The 15875-nt window shown below is 45.1% G+C and overlaps 1 long non-coding RNA gene across 4 annotated transcripts; it reads right to left on the bottom strand.

Moving 5' to 3' along the window:
- Positions 1 to 2289: 2289 nt before the first annotated feature.
- Positions 2290 to 12367, bottom strand: LOC118841829. 4 transcript variants are annotated; one of them, XR_005009872.1, is made up of 3 exons: positions 12150 to 12367; positions 6873 to 7052; positions 2290 to 2570 (listed from the first exon to the last, which is right to left on the bottom strand). It is a non-coding gene; the product is annotated as an uncharacterized LOC118841829 (long non-coding RNA). The 4 variants fall into 4 exon arrangements; XR_005009873.1 differs by having other exon boundaries at positions 2290 to 2574; XR_005009871.1 differs by having other exon boundaries at positions 2290 to 2640.
- Between the last annotated feature and the right edge of the window lie 3508 nt (positions 12368 to 15875).

Here is a 15875-nt window from a genome sequence, read left to right on the forward strand (position 1 = left end):
CCTCAACTGCTCATTCTCTCTCACCCCCTTAACTATTCAGTTGCCAGGTACCTTTGTGATAGCTTTTGTTTATGTCCTCTCCTCTCCTCTGATGTTGCCACCATCCTGGTGCAGGCCTCATCTCTTGTCTGGGCTATTGGTTGATCTTCCTGCCCCAAGGCTTTCTCCACATCAGGCCATCCTCCCCTCAGCTGTCAAACTGATCTTCCTAAAATGTAGGTCTGACCAATTTACCTTCCCTATTCACAATCAACTCCAGTGACTCCCTATTACCTTCCAGGATCAAATAAAATATTCTGATTGACTTTTAAAGCCATACATAACCTGGCCCCTTCCTGCCATTCTAGCCTTCTTACACTTTACGCTCTTTTATGTACTCTATAATCTAGTAACACTGGTCCTTGCTGTTCCTTGCACAAAATATTCCATCTCCTGCCTCCATTTTCTCTGGCTGTCCTCCTCATCTCTGCCTCTTGGCTTCCCTGGCTTCCTTCGAGTCTCTGCCAAAGTCTCTCCTTCTGCAAGAATCCTTTCCCAGTCTTCCTTAATCTTAGTACACTTCTGTGACTACCCTTCATTTATCCTGTATGTCTTGTTTGTACATAGGTTTTTGAAAATAGTCTCCCCCTTTAGGCCGTGGACTCCTTGAGCCTGGGCACTGTTTGGGGGCTTTCTTTGCATCCCTGGTGCTTAGAACAGTGCCTGTCACATAGGAGTGCATATAAGTCACTATTGACTAACTGTGTTTCTTAAGTTGCTTTAGCTCTTGTCAACGGAAGAGATGTTTTTCCTGAGAGATTTTTATTCTCCCTCATCTAGATTCATAGAGTGATCAGGGAAGTGCTTTCATAGAACCAAGAATTTGGTTTGGTCGCCATTTAGAAATGGTAGATAATCTGGGAGAAGAGGAACACAGGGAACTCCAGCCTTGGATGTTGGGGACACCAGTTAGTTCCATAGAGAAATTTTAAAAGTGGGCAAAAGACATGGTGGGGTTTTGCAGATTTGCCCTACAGTTTGGTTATACTATCTTGGTCAAGATAATGTTATATGAGCTATGTTTGCATAGGCAATTACATAATCATGGGCTTCACAAAATTTGAAAATCAGAAAGGACCTCAGAGGCTATCTAGTCTAACCCATAACAGAAAAGGAATCTCCATTCCACCCCAAAAATGGTTCTCTGGTCTCTATTTGAAGAGCTCCAAGAAGGTGGTTTCCTACATCCCTGTAGACAGCCCACTTTATTTCTGGACACCTCGAATTGTTAGGACGTGTATCTTGGCATCCAGACTAAATTTGCCTCATGGCAACTTCCAGCCCTTGTTCCTGGGACTGCTCTCAGGGACAAACAGAACAAATCTAATCCTTCTTCAGCTTGCAAAGTGGAAGAAAAGATAAATGCTTCACATTTGAATTGAAAAAAAAAAAAGAAAGAAAGCCCATGGATCACTCAAAGATGGGAATAAATGATCGCTAAATTGTCTCCTCTGAGATTTCTCCATACTAAACATTCCTTCAATTGATGCTTATTGACACAAACTTGAGGTCTTTCCTGGGCAGCTAGGTGGCACAGTGGATAGAGTGCCAGGCCTGGAGTCAGGAAGACCTGAGTTCAAATACCACCTCAGTCACTTACTAGTTGTGTGACCTTGGGCAAGTCATTTAATGTTGTTTGCCTCAGTTTCCTCATCTGTAAAATGAGCTGGAGAAGGAAATGGCAAACCGCTCAAGTATCTTTGCCAAGAAAATCCCAAGTGGGGTCACAAAGAGTCAGACATGATGGAAACACCTAAATAACAACAATAAGGTCCATCGCTATGCTAGCTATTTTTGTCTGGACAGTCTTCAGCTAGGTGTCACAGTGGACATTGGGCTTAGAATCAGGCAAACCTACTTCAAATCCAGTCTCAGGTACTTATAAGCTCTGTGACTCTGGGCAAACCACTTAACCTTTCTCAGCCTTGGCTTCTTTATCTGTAAAATGAGGGATAGTAATAGACCTACCTCTCAGGGTGTTATAGGGACAAAATCAGACAATAAGTGTAAAGCACCCTTTAAACCTCAGAATGCCATATAAATACTAGCTATTAATATTATCCATATCCTTCTTAAACTGTGGTGTTCATAACTGAACACAATATTCTGGATGAGATCTGATGAATGAAAGTAGAATTTCAGCGGGTGGGTAAGGAGTATTATGAGCTACTGGTTCAGGGCACAGAGGAAAACAAATGGGGCCACAGCCCAAGAAGAGCATCAATATGATGAGTCAGAGGAGAACAGGCATTTCAACTAGATTCAAAATGTATTCAGCACTGGAGTACAATCGTCAAGTCAGTCCATTTTTAGTAAGGTTCATAGTGCGGTGGAATGGGAAAGCATGTGGCCGAACCATCACAAAGAGATGGGGAAGCGTGCAGAATTTCGGCTGGGGTTGCCCAGGGTTTCCTTTCCATTTCTTCATAGGCCAACCTTCAGGAGAAGTCAGGTATGTGGGTCTGTTTCTCTTGGTCTGCATGCTCTGGAGCTAGGACGCAGGACTGAGCATTGATGGTCTTCTTTAAAATCTGTCTTTTAGAAGCACATAGTTGACCCTTTGTGGCTTTGTTCACTCTCTCGCCAGCTTGGAAAAATTACCTGCGATGGGAATCTTTCAAGACAATCTCTTACAATAATTTTATTTCAAGATAATCATGTGTGTGTGTGTGTGTGTGTATAGTGTGTGTGTGTGTGTAGTGTGTATGTATATATATGTGTGTACACACGCACACACACGTATATATGTATATATACATATACATATATATGTATATATATACATGTATATATATGTATGTATATATATGTATGTATGTATATATATATATATATATATATATATATATATATATATATATATACACACACACAAATATATTTTAAAGCAGATTTTTCCAGAAAGTGGGTTCTGATGAACTGGATTTTTCTATGTGGTCAGCATAGGCTACACATAAGAACTAAATAGCTTCCTCATGATTAGGTTTCCCATAAGAAAACAGGTACTACAACATTAAGATAGGTGGAGACCTTGGAACTCTAATGATAACTAATAAACACAATCTTCAACCAATCTTTATTATCAGGGAAGATGGCCCAGAGCAGCACAGACAAATGAAGTCATTAAGGGTTTATCATGCACAACCTACGTGCTAGGCACGGTAGTAAGTCATGGTGTAATGGACAGAGCTTTGGGCTTGGAGTCAGGAGATGCTGCCTGTGGCACTTATTAGCTGTGTGACCACGAACAAATCACTTAACCTCTCTGCACCTCAGTTTCCACATTTGTAAAATAGAGATGGTAGGAACCTAGCTTTAGAGCTGATGAATCTGGTCCAACTCCTTCATTTTGTAGATGAGAAAACTGAGAGTAAGAAAAGATTAAGTAATTTGCCCAATGTCGCATTGGTAATAATCAGCCGAGAGATGACGATGATGATGATGACGATTATAAAGTAGGCCTTCTGAATCCAAAGTCAGTGCTGTTTAATGATGTTTGATGTACTTGCCTCACAGGTTGATGTGAGGCTTAATTGATATGCAAAAAGCTCTTTAAACCGTTATCTAAGTGCCAGCTAATTATTATGATGTTCCTGGGAAAGTTGTGTGCTCTGAATTGTGCTGGGATATTGTTGGCATTTGGACTGTAATTAGTAGTAAATAGTGGTGTATCCAGACTGTCATTGGCAGGATACTTCCATGTCTTGCCCTGTCATAGCTAGAACACTAACGTTTTCTGGATCGTGATTTGTAAGAAAGTAGTCCTCCCCACCTTGAGACCTGTGATGGAACCTGCCCTATAATTCAAGGGCAGAGAGTACGTATAGTTTGTGATTGGTGGACGATCAGGTGGAATGGCAGGCTCTCCTGGTCTGAGATTGGCCAACATGGTAATTAATCAACATTGGGGCATAGCCTGCCCTGTGATTAGATAGTAACTGAAGCTGTTCTTGTCTGGGAGGTACTAACTCTCGGCAGGGGCCCAGGTGGTATTGACAGCTCTGTCCACTAGGAGGAGTCCAGATACTTAGCAATGAACAGGCAGCCCAGAAGCATAGAGGTAGGCACGTGGTAGGAGGGTGGGTAGACTGACCCTATTGGTCACCCATGCTCTCTCCTGCCTTGCTATCTTCCCTTCTCAGCTGAAGAAGACATGAAAAATACTCATCCACACTCCAGTCTGGGATATCTTCCTTTGCTAAGTATTCTTAGCCCTTGCTAGGGAAGCTGAGTCCTTGCTCATCACTTTTGCTCTTGGACAGAGTTTGGGTCATGGGGCTAGGTAAGCCAAGGAGCTCCCATTCTTGACAGTAGGTACTCCTTGAGCTACCTTCTCTGACTCCAAGCTGAGAGTAACCTCCAACCGTGTAGGTATTGTTAATACTATTAGCTTCTATTAAAAGATCCACCAGGGAAAAGGTAGAAAATCCTGGATCTGAGGGTAAGAGCTGGTGTGTATATTTCATAGACCAAATAGAATATCAGAATGTAGAATGTCAGAGCTAGAAGAGATCTTAGAGACCTTCTGACCCAACACTTTATACCAAAATGAAGGAAACTAAAGTTCAGGATTGAAGTAGTATAGACACAGCTAGTGGAGCAAGGCACTGGTTTGTATATAGTCCCACAAAAAGGTCAGTAGGACCGAAACCTAGGGGTCTTAGCCATTGTGGCAGCTTGCCCACCTCTGAGCTGAGCATGGAGGGATGGAAAGGGGTAGAGGGTGGAGGAGCTCAGCACCCTCTAGGCTAGGCTGCAGGGTCCCTTCCAATAGGATAATTCCCCACTGAATGGAGCCTGGCCACTGGCTGCCCTAAAATCTCATTGTGACTGGCATTAAGGGATTAGAATTAGCCTGCTGGTTGGCCTGCCCAACCTCCTTGGGTTCCCTAGATGCAAGTCTGGGTATTCACAGAGCTGGATGGGATCTTAGAGACCGTCTACCCCAAACCCCAGGTTTGGGGTAGGTTGGTATCAGGGAGGGCATCCCACGGAGGATGATGTCCTTCCTGCTCCCTGGGGTCCTAGAAGCTGCAAGAGGATGTCAGACACCGTCTCAGTTGTCTTCCAGGGACCACAAGGTACAGTTGTTCCCATTGTGGGGGGGGGGGTGGTGGAGCAAGGTAGAAAGCCTCATTGGCACCAGGGGTATAGCAAGTTTTCATGAAAGGAGTTCTGGGTTTGGAGTCAGAGGGTCTAGATTCACATCTTAGTCCTGTCACTAGCTGTCGGATCATGGACAAATCACTTCCCTTCTCTGAATCTCATTTTTCTTTTCTGTGAAATTAGGAGGTTGGATAGGGTGGTCTCTATGATCTCTTCTAGTCCTAGATCCATGGATTTCAGGCCTGAGAACCAGAGCATTGTGCTACAAGTCAGGTTCTAAGACTGGGTTAGGCTTGGATTCTTTACTTCTTCCCCCTCCCAATTGCTACTTAACTGTCCTCTATCTAGGAGTACCCAGTCATCTCGACATCCCCCAGGGAACCTGTGAGAGGTGGTTGGATGGATATTCTGGGTCAGGATAGGGTTCTTCAGAAAAAGGAGGCAATAGGGCCTGGAAGTGCCCCTAATTCAAGGTGTTCTCAACCTGGACTCCTTGAACTTTTTTTTTTTAATATTTTGATACCTATATTTCAATAGATTTGTTTTCCTTTGTAATCCTATATATTTTATTTTATTCATTTAAAAAAATTATTCTGAGAAGGGTTCCATAGGCTTCCTCAGGCAAAAGGGTCTGAGACACAAATAAGCTTATGAACCTTTGTCCTAACTAATCCCATTTCACTTTATTCATCATGATTGGGAAGAACAGTCTTGGGTGCTTCAGTCCCATGAAACGTTAGCAATGCCGTGAAGACTAGTAAAAAAAGAACCTTCAATGGCAAGTTAGGAGGCCTGAATTTGAGCCCCAATTCTGCCTGCTGAGGAAGCTGCCAGTTCCATGCTGAACTCAGCAAATATTTGTTAATTGACCAATTGAGAATATGACCTCAGGAGGCCCTTTGTGAACCTGTGAGTAGGTTTGTACACATGTGTTTGTGCATGTTTGCATGTATACATGTACAGTGTGACCATAGCACAGGTCTGACCATGTCATACCTGCCTCCCCCTCACCATTTAATCAATTCCAGTATCTCCCTACTACCTCCAGATTCAAGTAGAAAATCCTTTGTCCGACATTTAAAGCCCTCCCTAACCTGGCCCCTTCCTACCATTTTCAGTCTTCTTACAGTGTATCTTCTGCTGGTCCTTCCCCTCTCCCTTCCACCTCCCCCACACCTACCTGGGACTCTTCCATCCGGTGCCACTGGCCTCCTTGCTATTCCTGCCCCACCTGGATGCTCCAGCCCCTAAATCCAAGCACTCTCTTCCTCCCCCACTCGACTTCCTGCCTTCCTTCCGGTTTCTACTAAAATTCTACCTTCTACAAAAATTCTTTCCCAGTCTCCTTAAATGTTAACATCTTCCCCTGGAGATGATCTCCAGTTTGCCCTGAATATATATGTTCGTATATTGTCTCTCCCTAAGGCTATGAGCTCTTGAGGGGCCTCTTTTTGCCTTCTTTTGTATCCCCAGAACTTGGCATGGTGTTTGGCACCCAGTAGGCACTTAATGATAAAGTTTCACTGATTTCCCCCTAATGAATTAAGGCTGTTATTTAGTATTGACTGGGCACCTGGGGAAACCAGATGGGGACAGTCTGCTTCACTCACTTTGCCCTATGTCCCAGTCTCACCCTGTCCTCCCCGTACTCCCCGCTTCCTCCCCCCGGCCCTGAGTTGTCCCCAGGAACAGAGAGCTGCCAAAATACCCTTTACCAGAACACCCACCTCCTGTTGTTGACTTTGTCTGCCTTCCCGGACAAGGCTGGAGGTGTTCTGAGCGTGGTGATGGTAGAGTGGGCCAGCAAAGACACAGGGTCCCAGGAAGGTCAAAATTGGGGGCCTATGGGTCTCCCTCCAAGGGACTGTCAGCCCTGCTCCGGTTCAGAACCCAAGCTCCTGCCTGACCTAAAGAGAGAAGTGATTAGGATCACTCCTCTTTCAGTGTTTTCTTCTACCCTCCTCTTCTTTGCCAAGCAATGGGCTGTGAGGACCCGGTAGGCTAGTGGAGCAGGCATGGATAGTCACCCTGAGGCTGAGATTTCTGGAAAGGACTTTAAGGGGGCTTCAGAGCCCAGGTGGGCTTGTTCTTACTCTTTCAACCTTGCCCTGCCCAGCCCAGTCTTCAGCGTTGACCAGCAGGGGGCAGATTTTCCATCCATTTGGCTACCTTGACTCCAGTCGGGGTTGGTTTTCTCTTCCTGGTTCCACCTAATGGAGCTGTGAGGGTGAGGGCTGCTTGGTTCTTGAGGTCCTGATTTGAGGAAACCCCAGGGGCTCATAGTACCATAGGCTACAAGAGCCAAAAACAACCTCAAAGACCACCTAGTCCAGTCCCCTCCTGCTAAACTGATTCTGGTTATTCAATAGTACTCCATACTTACAAAGTGCCTTCCCATCCTTGTCTCACTGAGAGTCAGTATGTTAGTACAAAGAATCCTGTATTCATTCAGAGTCAGAAGATCTGGGTTTGAATCCTGCCTCTAATACTGGGGTGGGGGTGACAGTGGGCAATTTAGTTAACACCTCTAGAGTATTATAATTCTGTTCTGGGCACCGCAGTTTTACGACATTTGCTAAGCTGGAAAGTGTCCAGAGAAGGACCACCAGGTTGGGGAAGAGTCTTGACTTTATGACATGGACATTAATTTATCCTGGAGAAGAGAAGATGTGGGAGACTGGACTGTCTTGTGGGTGAGAGATTTAACCTATTCTATTGGCTCCAGAGGACAGAATGCAGAATAATGAGTCAAAGATGCAAAGAAAGAGGTTAATTTCAGCTTGATATAAGGAAAAATGTCCTAACAATGAAACTGCCCCAAAGTGGAAAGGGCCGCTTCAAGCTGTGGAAGGAGGTCCTCGAGCAGAGGCCTTGTGATCATTTGTATATTATAGGGGACATTAGTTTGTGTAAGGGCTAGACTAGATGGCTTCTGAGGTGCCTTTCAATCCTCTGATTCTGGGATTCAGTACAATTGAGTGTGAATCTTGGCTCTGCCCTCAACTCCTTGCGATCTTGGACAAGTCACAGTGTATATGTGTGTGTGCGTGTGGCTCAGTTTCCCCATCTGTAAAATGAAGAGGATGAACTAAATTAGCTCTGAGGTCTCTTCCAGCTCTAGATCTAATCTCCTCTGATTCTAAGACTTCTCTGAGTCTGTTTCTCCATCTGTAAAATGGGGATGATAATGATACTTGCATTATCTAGGCTACCATGTTATTATGAAGAAAGCACTTTGCAAATCTTTAGTCATGACAGAAATGTGAGTTAGTCTTGGGATGCTGTAGTAAAGGTGATTCCTGAAGACAGCCTCCTGAGGTGGGCAGTATATGGTTTACTATGCTTATGTTACAGGTGAGGAAACACTCTCAGAGAAGGGAAGGGGCTTGCCCCAAGGCCACACAGCAGATTCGGGTTTAAAGAGGAAGATACTTTTCCCCAGGATCCCTAGTCCAAGGGAGGGAGACAGAGTCTGGTCTTCACTGGGATGGTATTGGTAACCAGGCTCTGTCCCCCCAGCTGGACTTCCGGACCACACTGGCCCAGTGGGGCTGGCCACTGTCTCTTCCTCTGCCATGGGCCCCTCTCAAGGTCTCTGATCAACCCCACTAGCCTCTCAAGGCCAATAGTGTAGATAGTGCTGAGGAACACAAACACAGAGGAAAACAACAGCCCCCAGGCCAATGGGGCAGGAGTCACATGCCCGAACAAGGATGGGGGACCAAGTGGAATCTAGTCTGGGGTATTATCTTCCCAGCTCACAATTAGTTTCTCCCTACTTCATAGTCATTCATAGGATTTATAGTTGTAAGGGACTTCAGAAGTCTAGTCCAACCCCTCCTAACATTACAATTGAGAAAACTGAGACCAAGAGAAGGTGAATACCCTGCCCGAGGTCATACAGTGAGTCAGCAGCAGATTTGGTTCTGAGACTTAGTTTCCTCATCGTTGAAATGGGGGTGATGGTAATACTTACACTCGCTACCCCACAGGACTGCTGTGAGGAAAGTACTTTGTAAACTACAGTGTGATGTGGAAGTGTGACGCATTCATATGCCACCATTATTAATCATCGTCAGATATAAACTCCTGAAAGCCTGCCATTCGATCTGGCCTCTATCACTACTCATTTCAAGCCCATCTTGATCCAGCCACACTGGCCCACTCACAGGTCACCAAATGTGTTTTCCTCAGTCCCATCTCTGTACTTTTGTTCACAGTATTCTTCCTTGGGGGGAGGAAGGGAAGGGGAAAGGAAACAACCGTTTATTAATCACCTCCTATTATGTGGTGACCTTCTGCTTAAAGGCTCCTTTCGAATTTAGCGTTATCCATAGAAAGTCCTCCCTGATCATCCTCAGTGCCCAAAGACTTCTTGCTCCTCTGAACTTCCCTGGTTTTTAAAAATCATAATGATAGTTACTATTTCTAAAAGAGCATTCTGCTTTACAAAGCAATTTTATATAATTTCATTTAATCTCAGCAGCTCTGGGCAAAAATTATTGTTGTCACTTTGTAGATGAAGAAGCTAAGGCTCAGACTTGCTCACCCGAAGCCACACAGCTGAAAGCCAGGCACAATTCTCTTTAAATGTATACCAGAGCTGTCTGATCATTTATATAATATTCATAGGCATCGTCTTGGACTGTAGTTATGTGTGTGCCCATTACTCCCCTCCTACCACATTGTAATCTCTGTAAGGACAAGGGTTGGGACTGTCCCTCAGCCCTCTGCGGAGGACTGGGCACAATTGGGCACTCAGATAAACAGTTAAATGATCACACCAGTCAGCTCCTTATAACAGGAGGTTGCCTTGTAAATGAAATCCATAGCCAAGCCCCAACCTTCGCTGGAGACAATTCTACCCCCTTCCTTCCCTGGTCACCCTTTACCCAGAGTAGCTGCCAAGGAATTTTACAAACTTCTTTCCATCCTCCCACTTTTCCCTCTTCCCCCCAACTCCTTTTAATCCTGGAAATGGCCCCCAGATAATGATGAGTTGGCTCTATGCTTTGGAGCCCAGGCTTTTCGATAGTACGATTCTTTTTTGGCCAGTTTATTGATTATCATTATAGGGACCTTTATAGGGTGGTATGCTCTATTTGGCAGGTAAGGTAACTAAGATACGGAGAAAAAAAAAGATTTTGAGTTAGAGAATAGAAGCCAGAAGGGACTTTAGAACATGAGATGTCAGAACCAAGTAGGCTCCAGTCCAGGGGTGGGGAACCTGCAGCCTCGAGGTGACATGTGGCCCTCTAGGTCCTCAAGTGCAGCCCTTAGACTATAGGGCTCCTCACTCCTGGGCTCGCCTAATCGTTCTAGCCTAATGCCTTCATTGTACCGATAAAGAAAACAAGGTCTAGGCCATCCTTGGGCAAGGGACTGGCCCAAGAGTGTCAATCCAGGTTTCCTAGATCTCAACCCAGTATCTTTAGCTCTCTGTCAGTCTTCATTGACCCACCTTTGACCCCTTCCTGGTCGCAGGCTGCTGGTTCCGAATTCAGGTCACTCCCCACCACTTTTCCACTTGGTTGCCGAATCCCTGAGAGGTACCATTCCTCAGAGTGACTACTTTCCCCATCCTAGCATAATCTCATAGGGTTTTAGAATTGGAAAGGACTCTAGAGATCACCTAGTTCAGTCCCCTTACTTCACAGATAAGAAAACTGAGGCACAGAGAAGGGGAGTGATTTGCTCAAGGTCACATAGGTGGAGCTGGGATTTGAACCCAGCATTTCTGGTCTTAAATCCACTGATCTTTCCATAACACCGTGCCTCTGTGTACTTGTTTATAAACCTCTTTCACCAGGCACCTTTATCTCCCCTTTAGAAAGAAGATCTGAACAAATTTGCTTAGGCCCAGAGGGGGAAAAAGAGGCTGTTGACTTTAGACCAAAATCTAACCTTCTAAGAGAAGTGGTGAATAGTGAGAGGACACTGCCTCTTGCATAACTCAGGGGGTCCATCTTGCTGGCCTGGGCCTTTTTTGGGGTTAGGGGGCAAACCAAGCGGTAAACTAATTCCCTGTTAATTTTTTAAGGCAGAATCAACAGGCCAACAATGATTAGCAGGTAGGTAGGTTCACCTTAATCGAGGGAAACAGCTGAGGAAAGTCAGCAGGCAAGGCCTGTCCAGAGAGCAGAGGGCTTGAGCCCAGTTATCAGTTAACCACAGGGGCTCTATTTCCTTCTTGACTGTGGCCTTCATTGGGTGCCCTCCCTCTTCTCTTGGAAGCACAGAAAATGGCTCGTATTTGTTGGTCAGAGTTGGCATGAACTGATTAAGGAACAGAAGTTTATTGAGAACCTGTTGTGTGCAGGTTCCTATGCTAGACACTGAAAAATGAATAATACACTGACCCTTCCCCTCTACCCACCCTCCCCGCTTCATGGGGCCTAAAGTCTAGTTGGATAGACAGAACTCATGTACCTGGAAAGCTCCCTAACATTCCCAGGCCTCGCTCATGTTCTCAAACACCCAGTGAGGAGCATTGATAGGGCCTTGAGGGGTCAGAGTTGGAAGAATCGTCCTTTAATCATAGAACATGGAATGTCAGAGCAGAAAACAACCTTTGGGCATAAAACATAGAAGCTTAGAGGTAGAAGGACCCTTAGGACACAAGGTATAGAGTATTTGAATATAGAGAATTGGAACGTGGTTAGGGCAGGAGAGGCCCTTAAAACATAGACCATAGAATGTCAGGCCTGGGAAGAGCCTTTGAACAGAAAATAAAGAATGGTTGATCTGGAAGACCCTTAGTACATAAACCAGAGACCATCTGAGATGGAAAGAACCCTCTGTTTATATAGTGAAGAAAACTGAAACCCAGAAAGGGTATAAATGACTTGCCCCAGTTCTTACAGAGTTGAAGCAGGGGCAGGATTTGGCAGAGGCATTTTGAAGCAGAACCCAGGACTCCTGCTCTTTCTACTACAGTCTGCCATGGGGGACGGGAGAAGGGGTGTCTGAGCTTTTAGGAAAGGGGCACCCAAGCTGAATCCTACCTTGTCTCTTGCCTGTGGTTGCCAGTGAGTGTAACCCATTTGAAGTTCCAAGAAAGAGTCTGCAGGCTTTAGTGGGCCAAAGGGAATCCCTTATGATCAAGGGAAAGGCAAAGGTAGAGGGGAGTCCAGAAGAGGCCGATGCCTTTGGGGTTCCAGGGAACTGAAGGAAGTGGCCAGGTCAGGCCAGCCCCAGTGGAGGTGGCTGCTTGGAGTGGAGTTTGGTCAGTGGTTCGGGATCTATATTGTGAGATAGCTAGGACTTTGTCCACAAACTGGAATTTGAAATTTCAAAGGGGAGAAAGCTAAAGTGCCCTGTCCCTAGGAGTGGATATGGCTCTTGGCTTCTTTCCCCCCCACCCCCAGCCCCTTACCTCCCCCGCTTCTGACTTTTGTTCTTTGTCTTGCTAACTCTTGGGCAGCTGGAGGTGGGGTGGCAGGGGGTGGCACAGGAGCAGGTGGGGTAGACTAGGACCACTTAACAGAAGAAAACCCTTCACACGCAGCCCTGCATTGACCCACCTCTGCCTGCTCCTGAGAGAATGTCTGTCTTATTGTGGTTTTCACCCACCTCTGGTCTGTATGCTCCAGAGCCTGGCTTTTACCCTCACGTGATCTCCCATATTGTCAGAGTCCTAGAATGACAGAACTGGAAGGAACCTCAGAATATAGTATCTTGGGCCTGAACCATAAAATGTTAGTGCTGGGGGGAACTTTAGGACAGACAGTCAGAAATTGGAAGGAGGTTTAGAGGACGGAATGTTAGTGCTCGAAGAGACCTTAGAGGGCAGAACAGAAATTGTTAGAGCTAACTTTAGAATATAGACTTATGACCATAGATTATCAAAGACTGAAGAGGCTTTAGAGCCTGGAAGGTTAGTGCTGGAAGGAGCCTCAGAACCCAGTGTCACAGATGGAAAGGGCCTTGAAGCATTGAATGTGAAAATTAGAAGAGACCTTTAAACATGGAGATCATTAATCCAACCTTTTCATTTTGCATTTGGGGAAAATGAGAGTCAGAGTACCCAAGTCGCATATGGTACATTAGTGGCAGAACTGGGACTTAACCCCAGCCTCCCAGAGAACAGAACTAGAAGCAATGAGTAGTAATTGCAGAGGCAGATTTAGACTTTGTAACAACTAGAACCATTCCGAGGTATAATGGGGCAGCCAAATGGGTCAGCGGATAGAGTGCAGGGTCTAGAATCAGGAAGACCCAAGTCCAAATTCCGCTTCATGCACTTACTAGCTATGTGACCCTAAGCAACTCACTTAACCCTGTTTGCCTCAGTTTCCCTATCTGTAAAATGATCCAGAGAAGGAAATGGCAAACTAATATCTTTACCATGAAAACCCCAACGGGGTCACAAAGAGTTGGACATGATTGAAATGACTGAATAACAACAAAAAAGTGTAATGAGCTGTCTTGGTAATGGGTGGTTTCTGCCTTGGTGTGTCTTTAAGGGAAGGCTGGTGACCACTTGTTGGGGATGTTAGGAATTCTTGGTCAGGTATGGGTTGGACTAAAGGCCATTTGGGGTCCCTTTAAACACTGAAATTCTCTGACTTCTAGGGCAGTGTTGGATGTTTCTGTCTTCAGTGCCAGTTGGCATTCCCTGTGGGTCCCCTCTGTCAGTGCTGGGAAGAGAATCTGGTACGGTGGGATGAGTGTCCTAATGTAGACTAAACAGGTCCCTTGGGGGGCCTGGCCCCAGGAAAGAGTATTGGGAGTCTCAGGCCTCTCTCCCATATGAGCAAAGTCCCTGCTGCATTGCCCTCTGAGGAGGTTCTCTTCACAGGGAGGGTGAACTCAGTTGGTTAGAATGTGATGCTGATAATATCAAGATCTTCAGTTTGATCCTCATCCATGGCACTATTTATTTGGAGGAGACAGAGAGGTACTATGGAAAACCTGGCTCTGCCTCTGCCACTCACTGCCTGTGTGACCTTGGTCAAGTCATCTCTCTAGGCTTCATTTGTAATATGAGGGGGAATGGGGTGGGCCAGATGGCCTTCGAGGTCTCTTCTAGCTCTGTACTCCTATAAGCCAAGAGTGAAAGGGAATGCCCTGCTGAGTGCTGTGCTGGCTCTGCTATTGCCTCAAGCATTGGCCTGAGCAGCCGGTTTGAGTTCTGCTAATTGAGAAGAATGATCCTCCTAGCAATACCCTTCCCGCTGCTCTTCTCAAGTCTCATCATATACTCTCCTCCCTGCTGCCAAAGTAGCTTTCTTAAGGTTCAGGTCTGACCATGGCACTCTCTTACTCAATTCCAATGGCTCTCTATTACCTCTATTATATCAAATATAAATATCAAATATATCTATTACATATTTATTATATTATATATCAAATATATCTATTATATCAAATATAAACCCCTTGGTTTGGTATTGAAAGCTCTTAATAATCTGGCCCCTTCCTGCCTTTCTTGTCTTCTAACACATTAGTGCCCTTTCCACCCTGTACTCCAGCCATACTGGCCCATCTGTGGTTCCCTTTGAACTACCTGCCTCCCATCCCTGGAAGGCCCTCCTTCCTCACCTGACACTTAGTTCTTGGCTTCTTTTAAGGCTCCCTTCAGTCACCACTTCCTCCAGGAAGCCTTCTCAGTTCCTACAGCTGTTAGTGTCCTTCCCTCTAAGTCTGAATCTCATCTGCACTCCTTTTATCTTGTATGTACTGATTTATTTTTTCTCCCCCATTAGAGTATAAGCCCCTTGAGGGCAGGGGCTGTTTTTGCTTTTTCTTTGTATTCCCTAGCACTTGGCAGAGTGCTTGGCACAGGCTAAACACTGTATAAATATTTATTTGCTGATAGGTTAATAGCTGTATGCATGGATCAAGAAATAATGCATATTTTAGTTGAGGCAAGTAGAAAAAATTAACACTTGATAATTGAAAAAATATTAATTTACAAAAAATGAAGTGATGAGTAGGCTAGCGTTCATCCCATCTTGAAGTTCATCTCATATAACTTTGGCCCAAGAATGGACATGGTAGACTGCTTTTCATGGAACCCACCTTATCCTTCCTCCTGCCTTGGTTCCCCTTTCCCTGTGTCTAATTCTCTACTTCTATTCAGTACATTTTCCACTATGGGTCAGATCTCCTCTTCTCCTAGGCCCAGAGTCTTGTCTCCCTTAGATAAGAGCCCTGTGGAGCCTGGGAGATTAGTAGGACCCAAATGAATAAGGCCTTGGGTTGGGGTTGGGAAACTAGGAGGGAAAGAGGAGGGAAAAGTAAGGAGGGAGACCACAGGCTGGTGTTTGACTTGATATGAGGCCCTTATCTAATCACAGGGGTTATTTGGGCTGAGTCTTGGGGGAGGGCCAGCCAGCCTAGGAGACTGCCCAGGGATTGAGCTTATATTCACAGGGTTTCTTCCTCACAAATAGGTGAAGGAGTCTCCTGTACCTAAGAGAGATATGGTACTTTTGGAAGGCTAGAATTCTGGAGATCACCTGCTCTGCAAACATACCAAGGATGTGCCAGCTAATGTCCTCCTGGTTCAGTGGAAGTAGGACTGGCTTTGGAGTAGAAGTACATTGGCTCAAATGCCAACCTTGCTATATATTAAATGTATCTCCTTAGTTAAATGGTTTTCTCTATTAGTAGACTGTCAGCTTTGATTTTCTCTTCTGTAAAATAGGAGAGTAGGATGCTATGAATATAGTTTAGTATACAGTTGTTTTTATTTGTATATTTAAATGTCTATTTTGTTGATACCT

This window comes from Trichosurus vulpecula, chromosome 3 (assembly GCF_011100635.1).
Source record: "Trichosurus vulpecula isolate mTriVul1 chromosome 3, mTriVul1.pri, whole genome shotgun sequence".
NCBI classification, from domain to species: Eukaryota; Metazoa; Chordata; class Mammalia; order Diprotodontia; family Phalangeridae; genus Trichosurus; species Trichosurus vulpecula.